The 14835-nt window shown below is 42.6% G+C and overlaps 1 protein-coding gene across 3 annotated transcripts in view; it reads left to right on the top strand.

Moving 5' to 3' along the window:
* The window catches only part of CFAP61 (cilia and flagella associated protein 61), a 439348-nt gene that overhangs the window by 248011 nt on the left and 176502 nt on the right, over positions 1 to 14835 (top strand). The gene's annotated exons all lie outside the window — the stretch shown is intronic.

Here is a 14835-nt window from a genome sequence, read left to right as displayed (position 1 = left end):
ATTGATTTATTAGAGTGTTTCACATATTTCTAAAATTACTGTAAATATATTTATTAGAATTTTTTATGAAAGGTTTTGTCTAGCCACAACATTTCGATGACCTGAAGTGTGGTCTGCCCGCGTAAACTGGCATTTAAACACCTACCGATCATTGAATATTTATGGTCATTTATTGCCACAGTGTTGGCTAATGAAAAATTCACCTTTAGTCTTGATACCACATTCACTATTATTTCTGTCCTTTAACGTATCTTTGTTCTATGACATGACAGTGTGCATCATTGCCTGATGTGTGTAACCATCTCTTGCAATAACACTATTAATGACTTCTCAGTGTATATTACCCATGTATTGTGACGTCACTGTGTGAATCATCACAGCACGGTGACATCACTGTGACTATTATTACTGGTACTTCAGCCTAGTCGTTTCCTTTATCTGTGACATCACTAGGTTTATGACTTCAGCCTACAGTAGTCGTTGCCTTTACTAAGTTTATGGCTTCAGCCTAGTTGTTGCCTTTATCTATGACATCACTAGGTTTATGACTTCAGCCCAGTCGATGCCTTTATCTATGACATCACTAGGTTTATGGCTTCAGCCCAGTCGATGCCTTTATCTGTGATATCACTAGGTTTATGACTTCAGCCTAGTCGTTGCCTTATATATGACGTCTCTAGGTTTATGGCTTCAGCCTAGTCTTTGCCTTTATCTGTGACATCACTAGGTTTATGGCTTCAGCCTAGTCATTGCCTTTATCTGTGACATCACTAGGTTTATGGCTTCAGCCTAGTTGTTGCCTTTATCTGTGACATCCCTAGGTTTATGGATTTGGTTCCACTAGTGTATTTATTATCCCTGTAGTGGCATACAATTATCTGTATTATGCCGGTCCTGTGACAGAATAATTTCTTAGCAATGACATCACTGTGTGCATTTTCAGGACAGTATGACATATAAAGGTTCTAACAGCACTAGGGAGCAGATACCTGAAATTGCTCAGAGTTACTTCTGCATCAAAGGTTTATTCTAGTTAAATATAATAAATAGTTATCCCATCTTTAGCAGTTATCACATGTCCATCAAATATGTGATAACTTACTCACTGCTGGGACCCCCATCGATGCTACAACTGGTGCTATGCAGAAACCTATCTGAATGGCGGGATGACAGGGCATGAACACCACTGCTTCATTCATTCTCTATAGGACTGCTGGAGATTGCCAAGCCACTGCAGTTTTTTGCTTTTTGCCGTAGTATCATAGAGAGTGATTGTATCAGTGGTATGCATATCTAGCCACCGCTCCATTCAGATGGGGATGTGAAGAGCCCCTTTCTTGGCATTGGGGGGGTCCCAATGGGTGGGCCCCCTACCGATCAGCAACATGGGGCTCCCATGCTCATTCCTCTATCTCAGACTTACACAGGGGTTCTTTTTACAAGATGCTAAGTAAAGATGATAAGACCAGTCCCCCTTTGATAAAGCAAAACGCGTGTCAAGGGTCGCGGGAAGGCTGTTTAAAGGTCTGGACCTACGATGGGTAAGCGGTTATTCTATTTTAGTACTTTACATCTGGATGAAATATAGGTATACCGGATAACTCTTTACAGCATCCACCTGTTAGTGCTATCTTTGTGCACCTTTGTGTCTGATTATTTAATAAAACATACTTATTTATTTTATTATTTGTCTTTGTGCTACTCTTTTTCTATGTTATAACAAGATGCTAAGTAAACTGTCATGGTTTGAACAGGGTTCTTGCCCTGCACTCACAGGGTTAAGTGTTCGTGGCCTCTTTCTGGATCTGGGAGGGGTATTTATACTCACTCTTTACCAGGGCTCTCTGTCAGCTATACTGTTGTTCTAGTGTGTCTGACCCCTGGTGTGCGTGTATGCTGCGTTGCTTGTTTGCTTCCCGTGTATGACCCGGCCTGTTCCCTCACTCTGTACTCCGTCTCTCGCTTTGGTACTACTGTCTTCTCCGGTTCTGACCTCCTGGCTTGGCTATCGTTACTCCGTTACAGTTTGTCCCTATTGTACCGTCTATTGCCCGTTCTGGTTTTCTGACCTATTGCTACGTCCTGACTATCCTTTCTGTCTAAACCCCGTGGTACTGTATTGCTATCTGGTGCTTTGACCCTGGCTTCGTCTGGTTTCTGTCTCTGTCTATGCCCCTTGGTAACATTGCCCCGTAGTTACCTTTCTAGGAGTTTCCCTGCAGCTCCTAGATCTGTGGAGCTTAGGCCACGCCCCCAGCAGTCATGTGCTTCAGGTCCTGATACTCTGAAGCACGCATCGTCACCGTTGCTGCCCTGCTCCACAGGCATCTGTGAGTACTGTCTTTGTACTCAGGACACCCGCACTGGCACAGTGAGCAAGTGCAGTGCGGTGTTCCTGACATAAGCCATGAGTAATTTTTTGGAATTTGTGAGGAAGCCAGAAAACCTGGAGGAAACTCACTCAAACCCAGCAGGCATACAAATTCGGTGCAGATTTTGTTTTTGGTCAACTTAACCAAGTTGACCAAATTTTTTTTCATACACAGAATAGGTGATAAATGTCTGCTTACTGGGGTGACCCTCCACTGATTTATAGAACAGGAGACCTGATCCCGCCATGCCCCCTCATTCACTGTAGGACTGCAGCTTGAAAGAGTTAGAATTTTGCACTGAATACGCATGTGTCCTTTCGTTTAATATGTTTGGGGCTGACAAAAATAGTGATCAGTGAGGTCTCATCCCGGTGATTAGACACTTATAATCTATCTTGAGCAGGGGTGGGCAATTAATTTTGCCATGGGGCCGCATTAGCAATTGGGATGGTGTCAGAGGGCTGGACTAATATAATTAACTCAGTTGTACCCAATACTATATATGTATATAATATATAGTATACATATGCTATCTTTTCATAAACAAACAGTATGTTAAACAATGCAAAGATTTACAATACAATGAAAATTGTAATCTTTAAACACAGCTATGTGCTCTCCACAAACTAAGCACACAGCTTTACCTTTGGCTTCAGCAAATAAATATTTAGAACTCCATTCCTTGTTAAAAACTCTGCATTCTGCATCAATCTTTCTTTTTTTAGCCAACATATTTAAGGGCTATAACAGCTAACCATGCCTAATTCTTCCAATGGAAGTCTCTGCCCAAGTTTCAGAAGAACGTGGCTGCTGCAGGGGACAGGGGAGGAAGCAAGTGGTATCTGTGTACCACTCCTGTACTGCTCACAGGGGCTTTATTAGGCGCTGACCACTCTACCCAGAGTCCCAGACCCTGGCCTGACGTAAACACCCAGTCCAGACCCAGTCTAAAGTAATTGATGCTAGCCTTACGTTGCACCACAGTGTCACTGGTCTGCTTGCAGCAGTATAGATCACACCACGCCTCCACACCCACACGTTTTAGCACAGAGTTGGAGGCGTGGTGTGATGTATACTGCTGCAAGCAGACGCCACCAACGGCATCTACGCAGCCCTTTCTCAGACCACGCCCCCCTCCAGCCTCGACCAGTCAGCGCCGCAGGTCTGGTGTGTGGGCGGTGCGCTGGAGGCAATGTTTCTGTGCCGCTCTCAGGAGGTCGGGGTCCGCGCCGCTCACCCTGGCGTCTGCCGGGACTCCTCTGCTTTCTGCTTTCCTCATCAATGATTCATGAGGAAAGCAGAAACCGGAGAAGTCCCGTACCCCTCCTCGGGCCGGTCACAGGCAGTGGGCGGGCCGGATGCGGCCCGGGGGCCGCCCCTTGCCCAGGTCTGATCTTGAGGATAGGTGATAAATGTCCGTTATGGTGCACCCCTTTAAAAGCTGCAATCCGTCATTTTAACTATGGGGCCCCCCTTCCCCCACAACCCTTAAAAAATAGCCAAAACAGCGTATTTTTTGGCATTTCCCATAAATCCTATTGCTTGGAGTTTGCTATATGACATTATTTTGGTGAAGATGTGATGTGACTCTGGGATCATTTATCTTTTCTAGAGTCCTATGAATTTTCCACCGCCATCTGTATTTGTCTACTTTATGGCACCAGTTTTATTATCATGGAAAAAAGTACAATGGTTATTCAGGAAATGAATTCATCAACTAATTTGCTTGCTTTTATCTACACTGCTATGTTAAGTAGATGTATTTTCTTGCTTTGTATTGATCAACACTGCATAAAATAAGGCACAAAGGATGATTGGCTTTGGTCTGATTGCGTTGGTACTAAATGGCGGGGACTAGTCTGATTGCATTACCACACATGAAAGCAATCATTCCCAGCATGGTACTTAGCATTGTTTCATGGACAGAACATGTTGTAGAAATGATCAGTTTTACATTGTATTTTAATGGCAAATTTTCAAGTATTTGTAATTCTTACAAAACACAGACTTTGCTAAAGTTTCCATTTGTAGCTACTTTATTAAGGAGGAACATTATGAGCAGTTCATTGACATAATACTGTTCCAATTTCCTGTTAGGCTAGGTTCACATTGCGTTAGGGCATCCGTTTAACGGATCCGTTAAACGGATGCGCTAACGCTGATGTCATTTTTGACATCTTTTAGGACCTAGCGCTAACAGTGTGCGTTAACGCATTTTAGCGCTAAGGTACCATGCGCTACCATGCATTAGCCCATACAGTTCTATGCACAGCGAACGGGTCCGTTCGCTGTGCGTTACTGCCAACGCACCCAAAAACACTGCATGCAGCGTTCAAGGGTGCGTCATGAATTAGCGCATACTTGCTAACGCATGCCGATTTTGGCATGCGTTAGTATGCGCTACATTCATTGCAGGCGATGGCGGCGTTAACGGGTCCGTTACATAACGTTAGTGCCGCTATGTAACGGATCCGTCAGCGCATTGCCCCCTAACGCAGTGTGAACCCAGCCTTATGATCGTTGATCAATTATGATAGTGTGTCTCCTATGCTGTCGGTAAATAACATTTTCTTCACTGTTAAATACATGCCTTGATTTAAGGCGCTGTCCCAGGGGCCGCTGTGATGCCACCGTTGTGTTCAGCACATATGGCAAACGACACAGGCTGCTTTTAATGCTATGGACACCTTTAACATGGAAAAAATAATTTTACATATGTTAGTGGTTACCCATAGATAATAACATTTCACTAAGTTTAATTCTGCAATCTTTATTTCTTCTGATACAAGCTTCAGATTTTCTCTTGTGGGAGTGTTTTTCCCAGTAATATAGGCTGGATTTATTTGAGCTCTGTGTGTATCCATATCCATCTGTGCAACTCTGATACTATACTTAATTCCTCTACATGTGTCTTACTCTTTATCTATAGCATTAGATACTGTATTCCCTCTTCTGTACCAACCTCTTCCTCCTGCTATCTCTAACACTGAGAGAATGGAGGGAGGAGCAGAGAGAACCCTCAGGTGCAGGAGCTTTGATGGATTTGTATGTTATTTGACGCTCCGCTAGATGTAAAGGACTTATAGAAATCTTTAGCAGCAAATGACAGAACATTTTTAATAAACACTATTTACAAAGTTGCTTAAAGGGTTTTTTCACCTTCAGAAATAGGTTTTATCAGATAGTGCTTGTTAAAACAATCAGTTTTGCAATTTATTGCTTATTAAAATTTTCTGCCTTTCTTGAAATGGCTCAGCAGTGAACCATGTTAATGAACAATACAAAATTGTGTGTGAAGGTGTATATAGCTTACCAAGGCTATGCAAAGTTTTTAACTATGGTATTTTCTTGTATTAGCACAGCTCTAATACTCTACTAATGGTACTCCCTCTTGTTCATTCTTGCTTGTCTATAGCTTTAGATACTACTCAAAGACTAAAGCATTGAGTAGAGATTGTCAAGTGGTCAGTAATTGCAGCACCGTTTGCAGGAATGTTGCATTTGTGTCATTATTTTTGACACATAGACCTGAACTATACATGGATTAAATGCAGCAAACATAGGTGAAACTCCATGAAACCATGGCATTTTGTACTAAGACTGCCCATGGCTTGTTCTGTGTGATTTTTGAGATCTGCCATAATTATGTGATTGATGGCGATAGGGATCAGATTAATAATAATAATAAAATAATAATAATAATTTGTATTTATGTAGCGCCAACATATTCCACAGCACTTTACAATTAAGCAGGGACATGTACAGACAATAAATTCAATACAAGTTAAGACAATTTAAACAGTGACATTAGGAGTGAGGTCCCTGCTCGCAAGCTTACAATCTACAAGGAAATGGGGGGGTGGACACAGTAGCTGAAAAGTGCTTGTTAATTCAGGTCTGGCAATTATAATAAATAGGGATTTTCATATAAAGCTGCATGATCCGGTAATCAGCCCGTGTGTTTAAGTGCAATAGTCAAGTATCAAGTGCAGTTATCGTGTGCATGGAGGGTGTGGAGACAGATGAATAGTGGGGTGCAGATTCAGAATAATATTTGGAAGGAGGGAACAGGGCAATGTTAGTTTACTGAGTAGTTGACGTGGTAGGCTTGTTTGAAGAGATGGGTTTTCAAAGTGCGCTTGAATAGGTTAGGGCTAGGTATTGTCATGATCTGCTTAGTTCATGGGATTAGGTAGATCAGAGGTTAATCTGGACGGCCTCACTCTGAGATTCTGGGAGGCTTTTTATAGCCTCATTGTGGACTCATTCCTCGTTGCTTATACTCAGATCCTTGGCCGAGTGTTTGTGACACTGGTGTGCTTTGTGACTGTGACACTTTATGCTTGTTTGGTTTTGACCCGGTTCTGTCCCTGTTACGAGTTCTGCCTGTTCCTTTTGTACTGCTCTGCTATTCCCGTGTATGACGCTTTTGCCTTGGACCTGACTACTCTCTGACTGCCTCCCTTGTACCGTGTTGCTATCTCTGTGCATGACTCATTGCTTACGTTCTGACTATTCTCTGCTTGCTCCTCTGGTACCACTCTGCCCTCTCTGTGTATGACCCCCCCGCTTGTCTGACCTGAGTTCCCCTAATTTTCACTCCAGGATTCCTGTAATAGAATCCTACAGTCACCTACTGCAGCAGGACGCTAAGCCATGCCCCCTGTGGTCACATGATCGTAGGTCCTGGTACTCTATACTACCTTTAGTGTCGCAGGTCCTGTGCTCAGAACTTTCTCTGCAGTTTCGGACCCTGGGCCCTCCCGTAGTCTGGGTGAGTGACCCTGCTCAGCCGCGGCAGTCCGCCGGCGCTGACAGGATCCTGATAGGTATCAGTCTGATCGTCTGGGGAAGTGCATTCCAGAGAGCTGGAGCAGCACGAGAGAAGTCTTGGAGACGGAGGTGCGAGGTTCGGATTACGGGAGATGTTAGTCTTAGGTCATTTGTAGAACGGAGGGCACGTGTAGGGCGATAGACAGAGATGAGAGAGGAGATATAAGGCGGTGCAGAACAGTGGAGAGCTTTGTGGGAGAGAGAGATGAGTTTATACTGGACCCTGTAGCGAATAGGTAGCCAGTCTAATGACTGGCACAAGATGGAGGCATCGGTTAAGCGACTGGACAGAAATATGACCCTGGCTGCCGCATTCAAGATGGATTGGAGAGGAGAAAGTTTGGCAAGAGGGAGACCGATCAGAAGAGAGTTGCAGTAGTCCAGACGAGAATGAATAAGAGCGACAGTAAGAGTCTTAGCAGTTTCAAAGGTGAGAAAAGGTTGGATTCTGGAGATGTTTTTAAGATGCAGGTGACAAGAGTGAGTGAGTGATCGGATATAGGGAGTAAAGGAAGGTTCAGTGTCGAATATGACCTCAAGACAGTGGGCATGCTGCTTGAGAGTTATGGTTGAACCCTCCAGGGTTATTTCTATGTTAGGTAGAGTGAGGTTAGTAGAGGGGAGAAACACAAGAAGTTCAGTTTTGGAGAGATTTAGTTTCAGATAGAGGGAGGACATGATGTTAGAGACAGCAGACAGACAATCCTTGGTATTTTGAATTAGGGTAGGGGTGATGTCAGGGGAAGAAGTGTATAATTGGGTGTCATCAACATAGATATACTGGAACCCAAATCTGCTGATTCTTTGTCCAATAGGGGCAGTGTATAGAGAGAAGAGGAGGGGGCCTAGGACTGAGCCCTGCGAGACCCCGATAGTAAAGGGACGTGGAGAGGAAGAGGAGCCGGCAAAAGATACAGTGAAGGAGCGGTCAGAGAGGTAGGAGGAGAACCAGGAGAGGGCTGTGTCCTTGAGGCCTATAGAGCGGAGGATAGTGAGGAGGAGCTGGTGATCCACAGTGTTAAATGCGGCAGAGAGATCCAGGAGAATCAGCAGGGAGCAATGACCTTTCGATTTAGCTGTTATTAGATCATTAGAGTCTTTAGTGAGGGCAGTTTCAGTAGAGTGTAAAGAGCGGAAACCAGATTGTAAGGGGTCGAGAAGAGTGTTATCCGAGAGATGGCAGATTAGACGGGAGTGGACCAAGCGTTCCAGGAGTTTAGAGATGAAGGAAAGGTTAGAGACAGGTCTGTAGTGTGCAGTTCTGGTCCAGGGATGACTTTTTAAGTAAAGGGGTTATGATGGCATGTTTAAATGAGGAGGGAAATATACCTGAAGAAAGAGAGAGGTTAAATATTTTAGTCAGGTGAGTGGTGACCACTGGTGAGACAGACTGCAGGAGCTGTGAAGGAATGGGGTCACTGTTGCAGGTTGTAGGCCGAGCGGAAGCGAGGAGCTTGGAAACTTCTTCTTCTGAAACAGGCTCAAAGATATCTAGTGAGCTTGAAGTGCGGCAGGGAAGGGGACCCAGGCACTGAGATTGGGCTGAGATATCCTGATGGATGTGGTTGATTTTTTCTAGGAAATAAGTGGCCAGATCCTCACCGCTGAGGTTGGTGATGGGGGCCTTTAATTTAGGTTTCAGGAGGGAGTTTAAGGTTTCTTGGATTGTTGGATAGTGAGGTGATGAGGGTGGTGAAGTAGGATTGTTTGGCCAGATTGAACTGTTTCTTATGACCACACTTTGTGCAGGGACTGTAGCCCTAATCAAGAGCCATGACCACTTACTTCCCATGATCAATAGGGGTTGAACCACACCAAAGACAGTCATGGACCTCACTTTGAGATAGAAATAAGCATTTAATAATTGAATGGAAAAGTTCTTTTTTCTTGACATCTTATTAGTAAAATCTTTTTAAATGATTTGCAGCAGGAATGGACAATTAATTTTTTGCAAGGGGCCACATGAGAGACTGTGACTGTTGGGCCAAAGCAACAGGACAAATTTAATTGTGCTTATATTTATTGTTTTATATTAATTTTTAACATGTGTTACGATTGGGCTTATTGTAATATATATTACCTGTAGCAGCAAATCAACACCAAATAATTCACTTTTTATAAAGTTTATATAAAGCAGTAAATCGTACTGCTCCTGTTATTCAACCATTGTACCTTGATCAACAGTTCCCACACCGTCCCCACACACAGGATGATGTCCCCTCACAGCCCCTCAAACAGTTTAATGTCCCCTCACACAGTGTGTACCCTCAGAGTCCCCCACGTGGTATGATATCCTCATAGAGCTCCCTTACACAGTATGACGTCCCCACACACCCCCTCTACACAATAAAATATTACCATGAAGACCTCTACACAGTATAATGTCCCCACAAAGCCCCCCTACACAATATATCCCCCCTACCTCCCCACACAGTATTATATCCCCATACAGCCCCCTTGCATAATGTTATGTCCCCACATAGCACACTTGCACAGTAATGTGTTCCCACACAGCCCTATTGCACAATTTTCTGTCTCCACAGTTTCCCACAATGTAATGTCAATAATAAAAATTATAGCTACTCACCTAACCCCAGTTCCCCCGCAGCTCTGATCTGTGTTGTGTGCTGAGGCACTGCTGGTGTGATGTAGGGACAAGATCAGCTAGCGGGGGGGATATAGTTTTCATATATTGTGCATCTCTTTTTGGTACAAAAATATTACAAGCTATCTGTTGAAATGAAGAGTTGACCATGTAATACATGGCTGGGCCTGCCAGATATGGAGGCGCTCTGTGTGCACGTGTCTCTGTTTTGGCTGATCGGCTTCCAACATGACATTCATATGCACTAATCAAGCATTTGGAAATGGTTGTGTTCATGAGTCATTCCCTTTAACAGTTAATAATGGTGGAGAAACGTTACAAATACAACCAATTTTATTAAAAGCAGAGTGCATCTATGACTCTTAGTGTTTCAAGAATTCTGTCATTTAGCTCTTATACTATGTACATCCCCTTCAGATGCTCCATGCTATGAAATTCAGCAACATTTTTACTTATTTCCCTAGATACCCTAATGCCTTCCATGAGGTAGAAGAGACTGTTAAGCAGATCTCTTTTTTTGTATCCACAGCAACATAAAATCCCTGTTGGAATTAGCCGGTGCTGCTAAAATGCAGGTGCACTTGCTAAATGTTTCCGTGGCATTGTGCTCATATCTTCAACCTTTTTGCCGAAGCAACACATAAATACATAAATAAGAAACGTGATTAATTCTAGCTGTGAAATTAATTAGACATGCTTGACTCATTTCCCTAATATACCTATCCTCTATTAGCTAATTATTTTAATTGGGTAATCCAGGCTTTGCGTTTTTCTTTATTAGGACTAAATTTACATTAAACACAATTAGCTTGCTGTAAAATGTAGAAAACACTGTAAGAGCTTTTCGGAACAGATGTAAAATAAGTACGCCACAATTAAGCAAGTGATTTCGATTTAAGCAAGATGCATGTTCTCTTTGGTAAAGAAGGCCCAGGCTTTGAGTCCCCGAATTGACCGGACAACACGACTTTCTGCTTGAAAGCACAAAATTATGGCATCACACACTGATGAAGAATAGTCATGGTTAATAACTAACAACAATCCTACCCGCAGGTTAAGCTTAGGAGCCCTCGCTTAGTAACTGCTGATCATTTTTAGTGACACTTGGCGAAGGCCCACCAATCGTTCTAGGAATGTTTTTTCACCAAAAAATCATTCCTGGACTAGAGACCATTGGACATTAATTACTGTAACACAACCGACAATGGCAGTGTCTTGTTGGTTGGCTAAAACGATTGTTGTTAAATTTCATCTGACCAATGAAGGTTTTGGTTGTAATCTTCTGTTGTCATCAACATTAGGCTAATTATATGACTATCCCAAAGTGGTTAAAAAAATTGTTTTTCAAATGTTATAGAGGAACAAATGGAAAGTGCTGGTTGTGCGGATCAACAGAAAATGTTATATTAAGGTGAGTAACTGAAACTCACCTGGATCAGTTGTGCAGCTTCAGGCACAACCCTGGTAATGGCGGGATTGATCCTCCACATCCGCAGCTACGCCCTCTAAACCTCCATATGAAGGTCCGAATTGAGAAGTTCAGGGGAAAAAGCAAACATTTGGGTTTCCAATAGCATTGTCAGTGATACAAGGGAGAATTTTTAATTGTTAAGAGTATTTAGATTTATTAAGCTATGCGTTATGGGGTCGGTCCAGCTCCTTCATCAGGCTATTCAAATTAGATAAGCTTGATGAAGGAGCTGGATCGGCTCCATAACTCATAGCTTAATAAATCTAAATATTCTTTTAACAAGTTATACTTATCCCTATTGGAAGCCTAAATTTTTTTTTTTCCCCTGAATCTTTCAAATATAAGAAATTGCTAAAGCAATCATTTTTTTTTCATTCACCGTTATAAAAAAAATCAGAGGGGTTTCATCACTTTTTTTGCCCCTTATTTCAGGACCCGCACAGTAGGAGACATCAAGATAGGATTTTGACCAAAGTGTTTTGGCAGTCTACTGTGTTGTACTCAAAGCTGTAACCCTTTAGCCCTCTCAGCAGGCGTAACTACTTTGAAGTCAGCCTAGTTCATACCCTCTTGTTCTTCACCTGCCTAGCCATATCTCATGATGAAAGTCCTTCCCACAATGTTCTTGTGTATCCTTCCCCACCAGCTAAATCATGAAATTACATGACCAAGAAAAGGTAGCTCATTCTTCACCCCACAGGAAAGTACTGTCTTCTATGGGTCTAGAATAGGAGCGCACAACTTTTTTTAGTTAGGTCAATCTGAGGGACAGATTGAACCAACCCAATGCGTCACAATAAAGCATCAGAACATAAATATCTAATAGGTACTGATTCAGTTTGTAAGAGCCCCAGCTTTCAGGGTGATAGAGGTCCTCTTCTGTCCTGTACACAATCCAGAAGGTAAGAGACAATGGATTCATCTTTCTCCATTGTAGTTTAAGGAAACGCTGGCACGGTCGAGTGTTTAGCTTCTACCATAAGCTACAATGACTATGGCAGCACTCATATATGGCCACTTATTTTTTTAATCTACACCTTCAATGTATTATGACATGGTCACAGACATGGCCACACAGTGCACCATTACTAGTTACCCATCCCCACGGTGTGCTACCTCCCACTCCTCTACTTCTTAACCTGGACAATACATATGTGCAGCCACCAGACATCGTCAAGCCTGTCTGTGACCAGATAGCTGAGGTTTACAAAGAAAGACATTGAGGGCTGCTTGTGGCCCCCAACTAGCAGGTTGTGCTCCCTTGGTGTAGAACCTTGGTCTGCAATGCTAATGGGGGCACTCAGGCAGACATTATTGGGGGCATGACTTGTATCTGATATAAAATTATTATTCTGCCACATCTTTAATTCATAAAATTGTTTTAAAAAAGTTGATAACCATGCCGTGAAGTTAAATAAAGGGAAATAACAGGTCTGGCAAATAAAACATTGTAATCCCCAGAGTTATTGATCCTCGTTTATAAGGATAATGTGGAAATTGTAAGGCTTTCTTTCACAGGGTCTGTCTATGTCCATGGCTCAGAGCAATCTTGTATTTTGCTGTTAATTTCACAGTTGAGGGGGCAATAATATAATGAAAAGAATCTATAAATAAACCATGTTTTATGATATTAAGGAAATCTCAAGGGGCAAATATTAAAGCAAAGTGCTGTGTGACGCAGTCCTCCTGCTCTGCAATGTATTCAGAGCTTTCTCGAATGTGTCAAAATCTCCAGCCAGAGGCATGAAGTGAAGCTGCATCCCCTCCGATCAAAATCTGTACTAGCCCTCCAAATATTGTATACCTCTTATAATACTCGTGTCATCTCTTGTGTAGAAGATGGGTCTTTGGGCCATGATCCTTCTATAACCTCTGCACCTCCTACAGTTACAGCCCGGCTTCACCTGGGATTGACTAAAGATCTCTTCCAGTATATAAAGAGAAGATCTCAAAAAGATTTTCCTTGTATCAGAAGTTATGACATGCGACCACAATACACTATAACTTACAGATGGATGAAGGTCTGATCAAAAACACCCCCAAAATCCCGAACTAAGGATACATAGCTTTTTATCTTCATTTTGCTGATTTGCAGTTCCTGCACAACACTACGTGGAGAGCAGCTCTCTGCTGAGAAGACATATGACGTGCCTGCTGTTTTTTACCAGTGTTGCAGTCCTTTGTTTTTGGGAACAGTTGGGTACCCAGAGGCCTGACCTTTTCTGATTAATAAAGGGGCATCTTTGCAGATTACCTGATTACCTCTTTTGAAAAAAAGCAGATGTGTTTTTGTAATCCTGCACAACTATTTTTATTGTCATAGAAATTTCATAGACTATTACAGCCTCCAGACATGATGGAATCGAATATAGAATGTTAGAGTTGGAAGGGACCTCCAGGGTCATCGTGTCCAACCCCTTGCTCAATGCAGGATTCATTAAACCATCTCAGACAGATGTCTGTCCAGCCTCTGTTTGAAAACTTCCATTGAAGGAGAACTCACCACTTCTCGTGGCAGCCTGTTCCACTCATTGATCACCCTCACTGTCAAAAAGTTTTTTCTAATATCTAATCTGTATCTTCTCTCAGTTTCCTTCCCTGCCTTCTCGTGTTTCTATGTGCAAATGAGAATAAGGATGATCCCTCTACACTGTGACATCCCTTCAGATATTTGTAGAATACAGGGATTAATGAGAGAAGAACCATAGAAAGCCGTATCTATAGAAATATATTGTATAATGTCATCTTCATTCTTAAGACAGTGGTGATTTTTATTTTTTTTGTTACTCCTCTAGCTTAGGTGACCAGCCTTCTCTGGAGTCTATCAGCAGCGGCTGGTCTATGTGTAGAGCATAGCACATACAATCTCTCTTCTATATAGCTTGTATGCGATGCTCTGAAACTGCCTTGATCTGACCAGCATCAATACCCCTGCTCTCTTCCAATGCTCCAGAGGCAAAGCTGCTTCTTCTCGCAGCATGGTAGAGCGCACTGTTCTGGCACTGATGATGCTTCTCTGAACTGTCAATCATCAGCAGAGCTCCACTCCCCAGCAAGCTGAGAGGCAGAGAAGTAGTGTGTCCCGGAGTACTGAATGTGAAACTACCCCTTTAAACAGATTATTCAGTTGACATGCAGATCTTTTAAGCGCTTCACCTCCATTCATTGTGTACATTGAGCCGCTATGTACAGATGGTTGATAAATGTAAATGTTCAAACGCTGGATCTTTCTACGAACTTGTGAGCTGAAGTACTGTGATACCCATGTGAATGGAGCAGGAGTAGGCCCGAATGATCACTACTCTATGTTCTTACATTGGTCTATGGCAGTTGTAATGCGTATACATGAGTAGTGCTCAGATAGGTAATGATGTGGCGGTAATCCATGCATACTACCACCCTATTCACATGGAGTATAGGAGATCTCTGTTCCTGTTCACTGATCATTTAACATTGGACAGATAACTTCTGTAAAGGTACACAGCATCAAGTCAATGTATATATGTAATTTTTCACTGTTTGATAAATTAGTAATTGAAAATGTTACCAACAGT

Source organism: Dendrobates tinctorius, unplaced genomic scaffold, assembly GCF_039654945.1.
Source record: "Dendrobates tinctorius isolate UK_male_01 unplaced genomic scaffold, ASM3965494v1 ptg000250l, whole genome shotgun sequence".
NCBI classification, from domain to species: Eukaryota; Metazoa; Chordata; class Amphibia; order Anura; family Dendrobatidae; genus Dendrobates; species Dendrobates tinctorius.
The sequence above is the reverse complement of the archived record's forward strand: the minus strand, read 5'-3'. Positions and strand labels throughout refer to the sequence as shown.